The following is a 15,147-nucleotide window of genomic DNA, read 5'->3' on the forward strand; positions in this document are numbered from 1 at the left end:
GTGCTAAAATCTTAATGGGTAAGCACAGTTAAATCTCAACATGTTGCTCAGTTTTCCTCCTCTCTATGAATATATAATTGCCTGAGAGAGGAAGTATGCACACATTTCCATAATCCAAACTCCTCTTACTTACTGAAAGACCTTCTTGTCTTATTCCTCCTAATACAGTCTATAAGTCATCTAAAATGTCATTGCATTGTTAGAATGAGAAGGTAAATCTACAGATTTTTAAAGCATTTGCCACTTTCATGTTATTTCAAGATTTCATTCTGAAATATTTGCACACATAGCAAATTACGTTCTAATATCAGAGATGTGTATCTATCTGTTTCTAGCTATCTGGTTCCTAAATTGTGTAGATCAGTATACAGAATTGCATAGACTAACTGTTGGGCCAAAATAATTTTCTTATATTGGGGTCTAAACCTAACTACACTAAAGCCACGAGGTAAAATTATTAAGTTTTCCTTGGATGCAAAAGCATCCAAAAGCAACAAAAGAATTCTAATATCTAATTCATTTTAAGATAAGAATATTAAACAATAATATTTTTTTTTATTTTATAGAGAATAATTGTAGGTATATACACTGGATTCAAGAAATATCATTTTACCATGGAGCATCATAAGCAGCTGCATCTGTTTACAACTTGAAGGCTATATTTTTTTAAAGAGATAAAAATATTTTATTACAGGTTGCACAGTTAATAAGTTTGGGGGGGGGAGTGGGGGAGGAGGGAAGAGAATGCTGAATGTTTCTTCAGTAGTCAGGGAAGGCAGTGTTGATTTTTTTAATGAAGGTGGTTCAGGAAGTTTATTCTACTGGAAAATAACTCCTGAACAAAATATGGATGTTAATTTTGGGCCAGATCTATTCACTGAACTGTATGAGTGCCATTACAAGCATGAGGGAGAGAACTGATATAAAGTGATCTTGACTTAGAGAGAATTAAGCTCCTGTAGATCCAAATCTGAAAAGTATCACTTTGTGCTGGCTGAAACACTGGGATTGTTTGTATGAATAAGAGACCTTCAGCTTTGAGACTTCAGTCTTTGGATCATAATTGAATCACATTCTTCTCTGGTTACAGGCAAATGAAACACTTATTCTTGCTGTGGACTGATTAGATCACTGGCCACACTGTTCTCTCTCCCTGTCTGGTCTTACCTTTATAGCTATAGCTAAACTTTTGGAAACTTTTGATTTAAGTAAAGCACATTTTTTCCATAACAAAATAACTTCAGTTGCAAACATAAGTTCAGAAGTTAGTTTGCAAAACTGATTAAAAATTAACAACTTGATTGTTTTACAGTCAATGGAATCTATATATTGCTCTTGCTATGAAAAGTTATTGTAAGTTCAGTTTGTGGTATAAATAATGTGGCTCATGTGCCATTAGTTTGAAATCTAGTCAGCTGGAAATCCATGTATTATCAGTGTTTTCTAGAATGTGCAAACATAATAAATACAATTCATTCAGGTGTTGCAGCAGAAAGGACGGCCACTGGGATACCTTTTCAAAGCCTTAGCCTCAGTTACAAAAAATACATAAGCAGATTGCTCAGGAAGCTGCCAACTGTTTGTCCTATATTTATATTGCTACCTTGCAAAACTGAAAGTTAGACATTAAACAGATTAGTAGCCAAAGTGTAATGATTTAGCTTAGCTCTTTAATATGTGCTCCAAGAGTGGATAAAAGTATCCAAATGTCTCCTTTCTAGTTTACTTGACAATATCTGAGACCATAATTTGCAAAAGAATCTCTAAGGCATTTAAATTTGAAATATTGATCTAAGCACTGTCTGTTTACAAACTAGACCCCTGAATTGGAATATGAAATTTTTATAAGTTAGTATTAGAAAAAAGTTTTGATTTTTGCTTTTAAATCAAATTCATTAGCTCAAGCTAAGTACAGATTAAATTGAAAACAAGTTTTTAGTTTTGTGAACTGATTCTCACTCTAGTTTTACACTGGAGTAATTCTTTTGATTTACTCCAATGTGAGATGAGTAAGGGGACTGCTTTCTGCAATGTGGTGATGCAGAATTTAATACTCATGACAAGTGAAAGCTAGAGTATAATTTACCTAAGTAAGTTATGACTTTATAACCAAGAGACATGATGAAATATCTTAAAGAGATTTTGAGCAAGCATTTCTGTGGGTAGGGGGTCCTATTAATTTTGAAAACCAATGTCTGTAGAATTTATTAAAAATGAATTATCACTTCATTTTCACTACTGGAATATTAATGTATGTACACACGTTTTCCTTTTTGCTTTGGAAGTGTAAAGAAAAATATCACATTACAGGGAAATAATTATGTTTACCAGCTATGTACAGTTAAAGCAAACAGGTTTAATTTGTGAATAAAAGAGATTCAAAAGCATGAGGTCTTAAATAATCAGCAGAGGGAGTAAAGAAAACTAAGAACATATAAAAAAAAGAACTTTGAAGGTAAAGAAAAATGGAAATATTACATTTTTATGTTGGGGAAATAGAAGCCTTAAGATGGGTTGTGCATTGCTTGAAGCTTCAAAAAATATTACCTCAATAGCTTCTGTGTTCTAGGAGGTTTTTGATTTTTTTTCACCTCTTCATTCAAAAGCAGATATTGGGCTCTTTGCCTTAACACTTCTTACTGCTCAATACCAACATTCAGGATCTGTCACAATACAATGAATTCTTTCACATGATAATAAGTGTTGTGACTGTTAGTATGTCCCTCTTACTGGTGATGTCTTAGCAATACTAAACTAACACTTTACTATTTCTCCTTTATCATTTTCCAGTATATAGGTGGGATCTGCAGTAAGGATGCATGGAGACACTGAAAATTTGACAGGCAAAATGGAAGATATTTTGCATTGAGTTTTTTTTCCTCTTTAACATAGGTTCTCAAGTTAATCAGGATGAACTGAAGCTACAAGGAAATAATTTGCTAAGGAAAATTGTCAGGACAAAAACAATGATAGGAAGTACTCACAATAATTAGATGCACGGATGCCTGCCTACAGACTAGTTAATCACAAGATGTGTGGTCTTATGAGGAAAAAATATCTTCCCTTTGTTTCTCAGACTGTCCTAACCTCCAAATGTCACCCAAAAGACATCTGTACAGGTTTTTTTTTCATAAGAAATGTCATATGAGTGTGACAAAAACCTAATAAGCCTTTGTGGACTCTGAGGCTAAATGTGCAATCAGCTTTTATGAGACTTGTTTATAGGCTAACTGGTAGAACTTTTTTTCTAATAATAAAAAGGTCAACAGTATACACTGGACAGATGTTATTATGTGTTTTGCACTATGAGATATAAATATTTTAAAGCACAATGTGGATATAAAAAATTAAAGTGTGAACACTGATTTTAAGAATTCAGTTGGAGACATAGTAGGCAGTATATACCATGCACAGTTTTGGGGTTTTTTAAAACAGATATTGGGTACAAGAAATTGTCTCAGTTGTGGCATCTGTACAACGATGAAAATAAAACAGTGACATAAATGAAAAGCAAGTAATACAAGCATTTCTCCTAAAACTTATTCAAGGCAATATGAAGAGTTTAAAGCTCAGAGCCTTTAACTAACAATGCAAAAATAATAATAGAACTTCCAAGCGCTGAGTATTCTATGCTCTATTTGTCAGTTTTTGTAATAAAGTAATAGTTAGAATATCACAGATTCACTGTATGGTTTAAGTTGGAAGGGACCTTAAAAATCATTTAGTCCTGTGGGCAGGGACACCTTTCACTAGACCAGGTTGCTCCAAGCTCCATCCAACCTGGCCTTGAACATTTCCAGGAGGGGGCATCCACAACTTCACTGGGTGATCTGTTTTAGTGAATTATACTCCTCATAGTGAAGAATTACTTCCTAATATCTAACCTACATCTACCCTCTTCCACTTTAAAGCCATTGCCCCTTGTCTGATGCTGGTAACCATGAAGCTATTGACATGGATATCTAACATCTCATCCATTTTAGCATTTTGGATTAATGGAACATGACAATCTGACAGAGTAAAGTGGCAAGATGGTCAGACAAATTAAGTAAATAAATAAATAAAGTCAAAGCTACAGTTCTAAAATATTAATTGGTATCCTACAGAAGATACATATATTTCCCTTCTTTGTGTTGTCACTTGCATTGTGTGGCAAAATTTTTCATCTTTTGTAGGATGCTTTTTCAGTAAGACACAGAACAACCACAAAGGATGTTTCTTAGGGAAGACTGTATTAGTCTTGAATTCTGGGACTATTTTTGATTCCCCTCTTTGTCACTCTTTTTATAATCATAGCAATACTGTGAACTGTTTTCTTGCAAGTTTGGCCAATTAAAACGGCAAACATATCCTATTTATAGCAGAAATTACAAATCTATAGTGATTTACAACTACCAAAGCGTAACTGAAAATTATTTAATCCATACGAAGCTGCATTGTAATCAGGTCCTAGGCAATGCTAATACAATGAGAGTGAATATCTAATCAGACCCCACAATCATAAAATGCAGATGTACTTATCCAGTCTATGTTGGTTATCATAAATTCCGAAGCCATCTTCTGGAAGTGTACACTTACATATCAGAATTTTGCACAGGTAAATACGTCTGTTCAGCAGGTATAAGGCAGTGTCATTAGTATGTACATTGGCTGCTACAGTGAAATTAGGCTGCAAGCTTGGCGTTTTAATTTTTACATAGGAGTATCTCTCAGCCTTATAATTCTCTGTGAAAACATGTCTGTTTTGTTTGACAAAGTTGTAGGAAGAATAGGACAAATAATGTGTTTCACCACAGTAACACCACAGTAACATCTGTAATATGGAAAAAGTTTGAAAATGTTATTTTTAATGGAATTATTAGTTGTAGTAAGCTATTAAAGATTCAGTAAAAATGCAAACTTTCATATCCTCTTAATTCTTTTCAGATCTGCAGGGGTTCTACAGCCTGCAAGTTACTGGTCTTTAATTCTTAGAATATAGACCTGAGATCACATTGTATATATAAAAAGCACATTATATGTTACTCTGCACAACTCTAAGAAGATCCTCTTTTGTTTGTCAATCTACATTTCTTTCACTGTATTTTATAAACCAAAAAATTTTCCAACCTCATTTTTCCCATTAGCAACTTAATCCACAGGCGCACATTAGAAATCCTATTAATATTTCATTATCTTATTATGAGCTTTTCAGCTGCCAAAACATCTCTGTTGATATAGTTGCTTTCTGATAACAAGGTGGATCTCACTCATCTGTACCCGAAGCTAACCAGAGAGCAGAAAGACAATAATGATGCCAAGACTATCAATTCCTTCTAGTACCATGCATTCAATCTGAAAACCCCACCAATGTCAATCACACACTCCAACACTGAATAACTGTTGTAATGAAGTCTTGTCACAGGGTGGACACATAGACTTCACCACAGCATTTATGTTTTATATCTTGTTATTTATCTAGCAGCAGGATACCATATGCTGTGACAAGGAAAGTGATTTCGTTGGTGTCATGTATGAAGATGCATCATTTCTAGACAGTTTCACACCCACATAGGTTAATTTCACAGTAGCTGACATAGAAGAAGAAAATAAATTTATTGGAAGAAGCCAAAAGGCAAATCAAGGTGGGTCTCTGACATATTTTATGGAGTAAACACAAGCTGTCATATCCCATAAGACTAAAAAATCCAATTAAATTCACATGAGTGTTCTTAATATTAGTTTTACTCCAATAACAACTGGACTCTTATCCAAGAGTAAAAAAAAAAGAGCTTATTTAATTGGACTTTTTATATAACATAGGAAAACTCAGCGCCCTTGTCAACCACCATGTTTCAAGGGCAGAACTCTGCTGCTGTATTTAAACCTGTTCCAAAATCTTTTATTGTTTTGTCTTTGAAAATAAATGCTGCTAGACTAGTATAGGTGCTTCTGAGCAATATGTACTAGATTAAATTCTTCTGGTCTTTAAAATCTACACACTAAGGAAAGTCTCTTTGTTAAAAGCACTCCAAATGTTTTGCAAATCAAGCAGGTTTTGGAAAATTTGAAATAAATAAAATTCCATATAAAATGAATGGAAGGATTATTATGGGCTTTAGTTTATTTGTACAGCATATGAATTTCCATTTTTTCAGTGCTTTGAAGGTTTTTGCTTTGCATCACCTTGAATATAATGGATAACAATTTTATTTTTCCAATTATCTAGCCAGTTCTCCTTGTCTTTCTATTGCCTTCTATAACCTCTGTAAAATGTGTTCGCTTGAAGAAATTGTCATGAATAAACCATATCTTTTATTAACATGAGTAAAGTAACAATAGAAAATCTTGGTTGCAATCTAATTCACATTTCTGTCATATAATACATCTTATGAAAAAAAGCAGTTAAACATTACCAGATTGTTGCATCTATGGGAATAAACTGGAAAGTTTATACCAGGTATGATTTTTTTCTTGCTAGTCATGGAAATGGACTTTAATATATCACTTCTGGATGTATCAGATTACTTCTTATCAATCTACACTCCCGAGAAAATACTGTGTTATATACTGGAGTTCTTGAAAAATTTTGTCATGTTTTTTGTTATGCTTTCTTTGAAGCAGAGAGAAAAAAAATCTTTTATCAATTGCTTAGATCCAAGAGATCCAGACACAGACATTTTAATATTTACACTTATTTAGAAAAAGGATTCTAGTATACTTCAAGAACATGTGGAAGAAAAGAAAGTTATTGGGAGTAGTGAACATGGATTCACGAAGTTGAAATTATGCTTGACCAGCCTGATAACCTTCTATGATGTGACAGCTGTTTGGTTAGGTGAGGGGAAGGAAACAGACATAATTAGCTTCATTTCAGCAAGACTTTTGATACTATCATCCAGAACATCATCATTAAGAAATTCAGGAACTGTGGATTAGATGACAGTGAAGTGGATTGAGTGGTTGAGTGACAGAGCTCAGAGGGCTGGGATCAATGGTGTGGGGTCAAGCTGGAGGCTGGTAGCCAGTGGTGCTCCCCAGGTAGCCAGCAGTGTTCCCCAGGGTTCAGTACTGGGTCTAGTTTTATACAATATATTCACCAATAACCTACATGAGGGGACAGAGTGTATCCTCATCAAGTTTGCTGATGATACAAAGCTGGGAGGAGTTCCTGAACCACCACAGGGTCTGTGCTGCCAACCAGTGTGATCACGACAGGCTGAAAAGTTGAGCAGAGAGGAACCTAATGAGCTTCAAAAAGGCCAAATATAAAGTCCTGCACCTGGGGACGAACAACCCCACATCTCAGTATAGGTTAGGGGTTGATCTGCTGGAAAGAGGCTCTGACGAGAAGGATCTTGAAGTCCTGGTAGACAATAAGTTAACCATGAGCCAGAAGTGTGCCCTTATGGCCAAGAAGGGCAATGGTATCATGGGATGCATTAGGAAGACCATGGCCAGTAGCTCAACGAAGGTCATCCTTCCTCTACTCTGCCCTAGTGAGGCAGCCTCTGGAATGCTGTATCCAATTCTGAGCTCCCCAGCTCCAGAGAGACAAGGAACTACTGAAGAAAGTCCAGCAGAGAGCAACAAAGATGACTGGGGGACTGGAGCATCTCTCCTATGAAGAAAGCTGGAGAGAGCTGGGAATGTTTGGCCTGGAAATGAGAAGGCTGAGAGAATGTCTTGTCAATGTCTGTAAATACATAATGTCTGTCAATACATAAAGGGTGGGTGAAAGGAGGATGGAGACAGAATCTTTTCAGTAGTGCCCAGTGAGGCAATGACAAGGGCAGACAAGGGGCAATGGGCACAAGATGGAATACAGAAAGTTCCTTCTAAATATGAGGAAAAGCTTATTTTCTGTAAGGGCACTGGAACAGAGAGAGCTTGTGGAGTTTCCTTTTCTGGAGGTATGCAAAACTCACCTGTTGAAATTCCGTGTAATGTTCTGGTTAATCTTGCTATAGTGACAGTGGCTGACTAGATGGTCTCTAGAGGTATCTTCCGAGTCTAATGGTAGTGTGATTCTATAACAAAATAATATTGTTCATTATTTGCATAATAACTCAATGAAATCTTTCTGGAAAGAGTTAACCATGGACAGCCTAGCCCAGAGGACACCGAAGGGTTGGTTATAGACAGCTTTTAACAGATGACTATTAAAAATATTGTTTCAATTAATTGGTTTTTTTTTTGTTTTGTTTTGTTTTTGCATGGAGAATGCCAAAGAAGACTACAATGTAGTTCATGGTTATAGCAGTAGCTGTTTGTAAGATTTTTTTTTACCTTGCAGAACAGCCGAACAAAAGTTCCTTATCTTATTTGAAGTGACTCTTAGATTTTGAGAGTTGGGGTGTCATTAAATTTTAGGGTGTGGAGTTAATCAGAAATGATGCCCAGAAGAACAATAGCTAAGGCAAAGACAGGGCTCAAAGGTGACTGGCAAGCTCTTTACTGTCTCTGTGCCTGGGTTCTCTGTTGAATGGTAAACACTGCAGAACTTTCTATGGCCACTTTGGCTGGATTTTGTTCCTTTGTTCCACTTTTTCTCAAAGTAGAAAGAAAAATAATCCTGTTTACATTGGTTGAAAATTTAAAAAAAAACATGGAGGAAAAACATCTAACACCACTGGATTCACTTTCAACAGAAAACTTGCTTGTTGTCCAGTTCCATAAAGGCACAATAATCCCACTTTTTCATAGTATTAATTACTGTGTTATGCTGCCTTCTTTTTACCATTTCTGACTTCATATTCCCACAAAATGCTGCAGAACCGCAAGATTATTTTTTTTCTTGTGTCTTGAGCAGGGTTTGATCCATTTTTTTTCAAAAACTGCAGTCAATTGGTCAGTCTGTCTGTCCTGCCTGTCCTGAAGACAAATCATGGTCTGCCCTTTGCTGTTTATGGTGTTTTGAACAGTTTTGTCCAATATCCTCTATATCCCAGTTTGTGTACAGCCACAGAAGTGAGAGTTCAAATTAAAACCCAAAAGGCTTAATAGTGAAGAGCAGTTTTATTTTAGAACACACAATAGTAATTTTTAAAAAATCCCATATATTTCAAAAAGGCAGTGTGTGTTCCATTGAAAAATCCTTCCAATATAATGACCTTTAAATAATCTACCAGGACACAGTTGATTTCCTCTGTTGACAAGGCCTCAAGGGTTTTACTTGATCGGATTCCACTTCAAAGCAGGCAGCCTGAGTTGCACACAGAGAGCTTACACTCTTTTAGCTTACAGTGCAATCTGCCTTTAAATTGCTTGGATCTGTATTGAACTTTTACTAAATTTCTGCTCTAGTTACTTCAAGCATAGCAGTCATCACATCATAGGTCTGAAGAGCACTAATCAGTGTGCCATACAAAAGATATGATAGGCAGTAACTGCAGGACTGTGGTTTATTAGATCCTGCGACAATCAAACAGGTGTCAATCCATCAAATGGTAATATAAATTAGCCAAGATAATTTGTATTCTCATGAAAAAGAATTAATTTCTAATAAGACATCAATGTCAGTCAGTAATGGAGAAGATTCATCATTTACAATATATTACCATAATGTTTTCTATTCAGTAAAGATGTTAAAATGGAGGACAACCCACTATGAATTATAAGGAGTATTGCACACCATAGGATACATTCAGAGAAGTACAAGGTAACCTAATGTTCATTGACTAAGATTACCCTAATCATGATGTATTTATAGTCACACAGAAATTAGTGAGAGAACCTAATTTTTCATGACTCAAATTAACTGAAAAATTATACATTGGAAAGAGGACTAACAACTTAAGACTTAACTCTTTCTTAACAGGTGCCTAAAACTGTTTTAAGGGAAAAAAATATTAAAACCAGATCAACATGGACATCCAAATGGGAGGTGAAGTGAACATTTAAATGTGATATAAAAAGTATCTGAAAGTTATAATTTGGACCAATCTCAAACTTTTGAGAAAAAACAGTAGGTGTCGAAATAGTGTTTCCAGGATTGAATCATCTAACGAGAAACAAAACATTTGTCAAGTAAGCACTTTATGGGATTGCTTTATATGTTTATGTTATCTCATTACAGGAAATAAACATAGTAGAACATTAGTAGAAGGTTTGAAAATTGATTTAAATAATTTCAAAAAGACAGAAAAAAGTCACAACTATAAAAAAGGACACTTTATAAATAGTATTTGTTTATACTTGCTTTATTCATGCTTAAGTGTAGAAAACTTGAGTGTGTTACTGCTAATGAAACTGTCTGGAATTCTGCATATATTTTGGAAACTTACCATGTGGAGATAAAATTGATTTTAAAAGCCATAGGAAGCTTTTGTGGCTCTAGTAATGTCGGTCCTGCCCAAATGACTTCCATTTGCTTTCAGTAAATGTTCATATGGCACTGCAGGGAAGGCCCTGGATTTTTCCAGAAATACATCACTGGATATTTTAAATTGACTCTTCATGCCAATAAGGTAATGTATACCAATGTACATTGGTGTCTATTTAAATTCTCCAAATTGCTGAGTCCCTCTTTCTACAGAAGTCTCACAGAATTGATTTACTAGAGCTGGCCAGCAAACCATTAAATGTGAAGATGAAGTCCAGTTATGAAACAGTTATTTTTCTGTGGTTTAAAAAGTCCTAATCTTATACTCTTACAATTTAAATAATTTTGTGAATCCATTGAAAAGGATGTTCTTTAGCACTGTTTTATTAGAAGGCTTAGAGCTGTTCAATTGTGAACTTGGAAGAGAATATGCTGTATAGAAATATAAGTTTTTTAAAAAATGATTATTTTTTAATTCTTATATTTGCTTATATTTGCAGGTATTTAGACACTAAGACACTACATCTACACATGTCCATAAGGACTTGCCAATTTCTATCTATCTGTTGTTACTATGAGGTTTAAATACATATTTTAAACATCTATTTCAAATTAAGAAAGACTTTTGTGTCCCAAAAAGCTTTTAATCAGCTATATTAATGTAAGCAAGTTAAATTCTGAATATTTGCATAAACTTGAACTGTCTTCTCCAGTTATTCTCATGAATGAAAAATTCTCCACCCACTTCAAATAGGCTGACTCATATCTACTGGATGTTTATAGGGAGCAAGAACCAACACCGCCTTCTGCTCCACCAGTGCTCCTTTAGTCTCACTTTTCCCCACACAGCAAAAAATGTTTTCAATGAAGACGAAAGGTTAAAACATCAGAAATTAACACTGTGCAGCACATTTTTGTTTTGATGGAAGACCTGGTGACAATCACAGTGTTTACTCTACTCACAGCAGTTGTCTTCACACACTTCCATGAGAGTGCAGGGGAAACAATATATTCTGAAATGCAAACTGGGATATTCTTTCATCATGAGCATATGCAACTGTTATATCCCACAACTGCCTTTATAAATAAAACTGTTGCACCTCCGAGGCTGAACAAGCTATTTTGAAATGTGTGTCTGCCCTCTATTTAGTCCAGTCTAGTAACTTTCAGAAACAGGAATTGTCCAAAAAGATAATTTGCTGTCACTAGAGAACTAAAGCAAATGCTCCATTTTAGGAGTAATACTGAAGTGTGTGATTATCAAGCTTATTAAGTCAGAACTTGTGTTCTTATTAAGATACAAAGAAACTGCTAAGTGGATGCTCTAGTATTACCCTAAATAACTTGCCACTACTTCAGGTACTCATTGATTTTTTTAAAATTACTTTTCCCATACTACTATTTAATGACTTGAAAGTGTAGTGAGAAGTCAGTAACACTGAGCAGAATAGTGCATTATGAGAAAAAGAAGACATTTTAATCATCTTACTAGGCTGGTAGGTGAACTTTTTGAAGATAAAATCTTTTTAAATTATGAGAGAAGAAAACACCAATGCAAAAACATTATTTGGATCAAAGAAATAATTGATACATGAGAAAAAAGAGAGAGGAAGAATGACACAGGACATTTTAGATAAAGAGCTTTTACTTTTGTTGCTTTTTTTCTTTTATCAAATTAAAATATACTCTTGTCTCACAGTAAAGTGTATTATTTAAATGATGCTTGTTGCTGGTTTAATAAATTCCAACATGCCTTTTTTTTTTACAGAAGCAAATTCACAAAAAAGTGTTTTTTTAATAATTAAATTTTATTTTGGAAGTCACCTTTAGCATAATCATCTTCTTTGAAAGTCTTAATATCATACATTAGCCTACTAATATAAGGAAAACATTATCTTCACCTTTTCACTTATAATACATACAGACATTATAAATCCCACATATCTTGAGAAACTGAGAATGTTCCTATTTCAGGGTAGAACATTAGACCATTTCCTGATATAAAACTTCTGGGGCATACATACTGTCTTTATTGAATCTCTCAATATCTAATATTCTCCATAAAACAATCTACAGTCACCTTTTCACTGGGTTTCAACCATTCAACATTCAACACTTTGATAATGGTTTCCAAATCATTTCCCCAAAAAATCAGAGAAGGGCTTATATTAAGTTAAGATTGATTTACCCACTGAAATAAGCATGGTTAGAAAAATATGTAAGACTCATTGTTAAATGCATGCTCTGATAATAACACAAAATATTCACTTCCCATTTTTCTGTTTTTTCATTATATGTTTTTAGGCATATTACCTTACACACACACAGGCAAGCAAGACTTAAGCATTAAAGCATTGTCAAGCAGATTCTAAAAAAAGAAATGTAGAGAAACAAGATAAACCAGGTGCCTCGAATTGCCAAAGAGTGGATGTGAGTCCACCTGTGCCTGGTTAGGACAGGCCCCCTATTACCAGGGGGCCAATAAAGGTGGAACACACACCCACAGAGAGGTAGCTCACTCTTGTGCAAGGTGATGGAGGCCAGCAGCTCGTTGAGCCTCAGGAGCAAGAAAGGCACCTCCCGCTACAAAGAAATATGTATTTGACATATTTTTCTAAGGTGTACACCCCTTCATATTTCTTTTATCAAATTATCAATTTTTTTTTTAAATATGACTGGAAAATTATGACCTAGAGTATGAAATGAACATGATATTTGTAATGGAAGTTTTTATTAAAACTTTTACAGTACCTCAGTATCTAGGCAGACATACCTTATCATTTTCATCAATCCAAGATTAGCTAAGTGAAAAATCTCCTGTAATTTTAATATTATTTAGGAGGAAAAAAAAAAGAAACCTAGTTAACAGCTTCTGTCTCATAGCTTTCAGGAAAAAATGGCAACTTTCTGATAACTTTACCATAACATGCATTGTATAAAAGGGGAAATAGCTTTAAACATATATGCTTTCCATATAGGTATGGAAAAGGACAGATAATGTTGCCTTCTGCTTTTAATACATGGATTATCGACAACAACAGTGTGAATGAAGCTGCAGTAAATGTGGCCAACTGGGGGCCTGGCTTCAAAAGTGCACCTATAAAACATTAAAGTGAAGGTACCTTGGTGACAATCACATTTCTCTGTTTCACCATGGCCAGATTCTTTGCTTTTTCATGTGATGCTTTTGATTCAGTATCTCAGAGACCCTCCATTGCTGTTTTATTTTCCACTGCCTTTAATTTCTGGGAAAAAAAATTTCCAAGATCTAACAGTTGTTATTTCAGAATCATCATGCAGCTTTGAAGTGCTTCTTCTGCTGTCTTCCCTGCAGTTCAGTTTGCCAGCAGCACTGTACCACACACTAGTTCTCTTTGCCATGTGACAAATGAATGCAATAAACAAATTTCTTAAGAGATGGTCTCTGCTCCCAAGATGAGTGTCTGTGGTAGTCTGTGCTGGGTCCAACTTGTTTCTCACTTAAACTTTCCTTTAATAATACAGCTCAGTTTTTTTTCTTTCTTTCTTTTTTTTTTTTTCTTTTTTTTTGCTGTGATAGAAAAACTTTGTCAATTACTGTTCAGCCAGCCTTAATTTTTCTGGAGAAAAAATCTGCCACTTGCATTTCTGGCAGAAATTCAAATACAGTTATAAAGGTCAAATGTAATCTGTTGCTCACTCAGTCACTCCAGACTTGTCTTTAGTCAAAGCATCTGCAAACACATTAAAACTGAGAGTGCAGCCTAGATTTGCCTACCATTGTTACTTTTTGTAACTCACAAGTTTCTTATTATCTCAAAATTGTCTTAATTCATTAAATCTGGTTATTTCCTCAGCTCTTTCACTAGCACCTTACTGTTCTCAGTCTCTTCTTCCTGGCAACAGATCACTGTCTTAAGCCTGCATCTCAAGATGGTTCAGATTCCTAATGTTATACCTTACAGTTGATACAAATACTGGACATCTGATTGCTGAAATTGTTAATCATTGAACTTATATAATGAACTATAATATACATATATTGTGATGCATTATTTAACGTATTATAATGTTGTAATACATCTATTTGCTAATAAAGCATAAAACCGTGCATTAATCTTAAAGCATGAACCTGTTTATCTAGGTTGAAAACATTTTTTTCAACTTTTCTTTGAAAAAGGGATTTCTATAAACTGTAAAAGACTTTTTCTCTTGCACAAAAAAAATTTATTTCTCAGTATGACACTGTAAGATGTGAATGACATTTCTCCTTTCACAATATGAAACTATGAAAGAAGACAAAAATAAACTTGAGGCAGTGGTTAAAAATTATTCAGAATGATCTATATTCCAGAATTTGAAGAATTTCAATAAAATAATCTTTTAAGTGTATGGGTATTTACTTAAGACATTATAAATTAGCTGATGTGATCCATCTATTTGCTTGTTTTCTTGGGGAAAGAAAGGTTATCCCTCTTGGTTTTCTGATATTCTCTGGTGTTTTGTTTCCTTGGAAACAATATCCATTAATGTTCTCCATTTCCTTTCTTTTTTTTTTTTTTCTGGATACAGTGAGTGTCCCAGACACTTCTGCAATAGAACGTACCATAAAACAGGATATCAGAACTTTTTTTTAATGACATAAGACATAGCTAAAAAGGAAACACAACAGAAAACATTGCTTTGTTTAATGTTTTCGCATAAGCTACACATGAAAATGTCCAGGGAAGAAAAACAGTGTGTGGAGAGGGGGACACAAAACCTCTGTGCAAATACCTGTATTTAACAGGTCACTAGATTTCATATGTCATTGCTGCTCCACACTGACACTGCTGAAATAGCTTTTCTGTTACTGTTGGCAGTCA

The sequence above is a fragment of the Calypte anna genome, chromosome 2 (genome assembly GCF_003957555.1).
Source record: "Calypte anna isolate BGI_N300 chromosome 2, bCalAnn1_v1.p, whole genome shotgun sequence".
In the NCBI taxonomy this organism is placed as follows: Eukaryota; Metazoa; Chordata; class Aves; order Apodiformes; family Trochilidae; genus Calypte; species Calypte anna.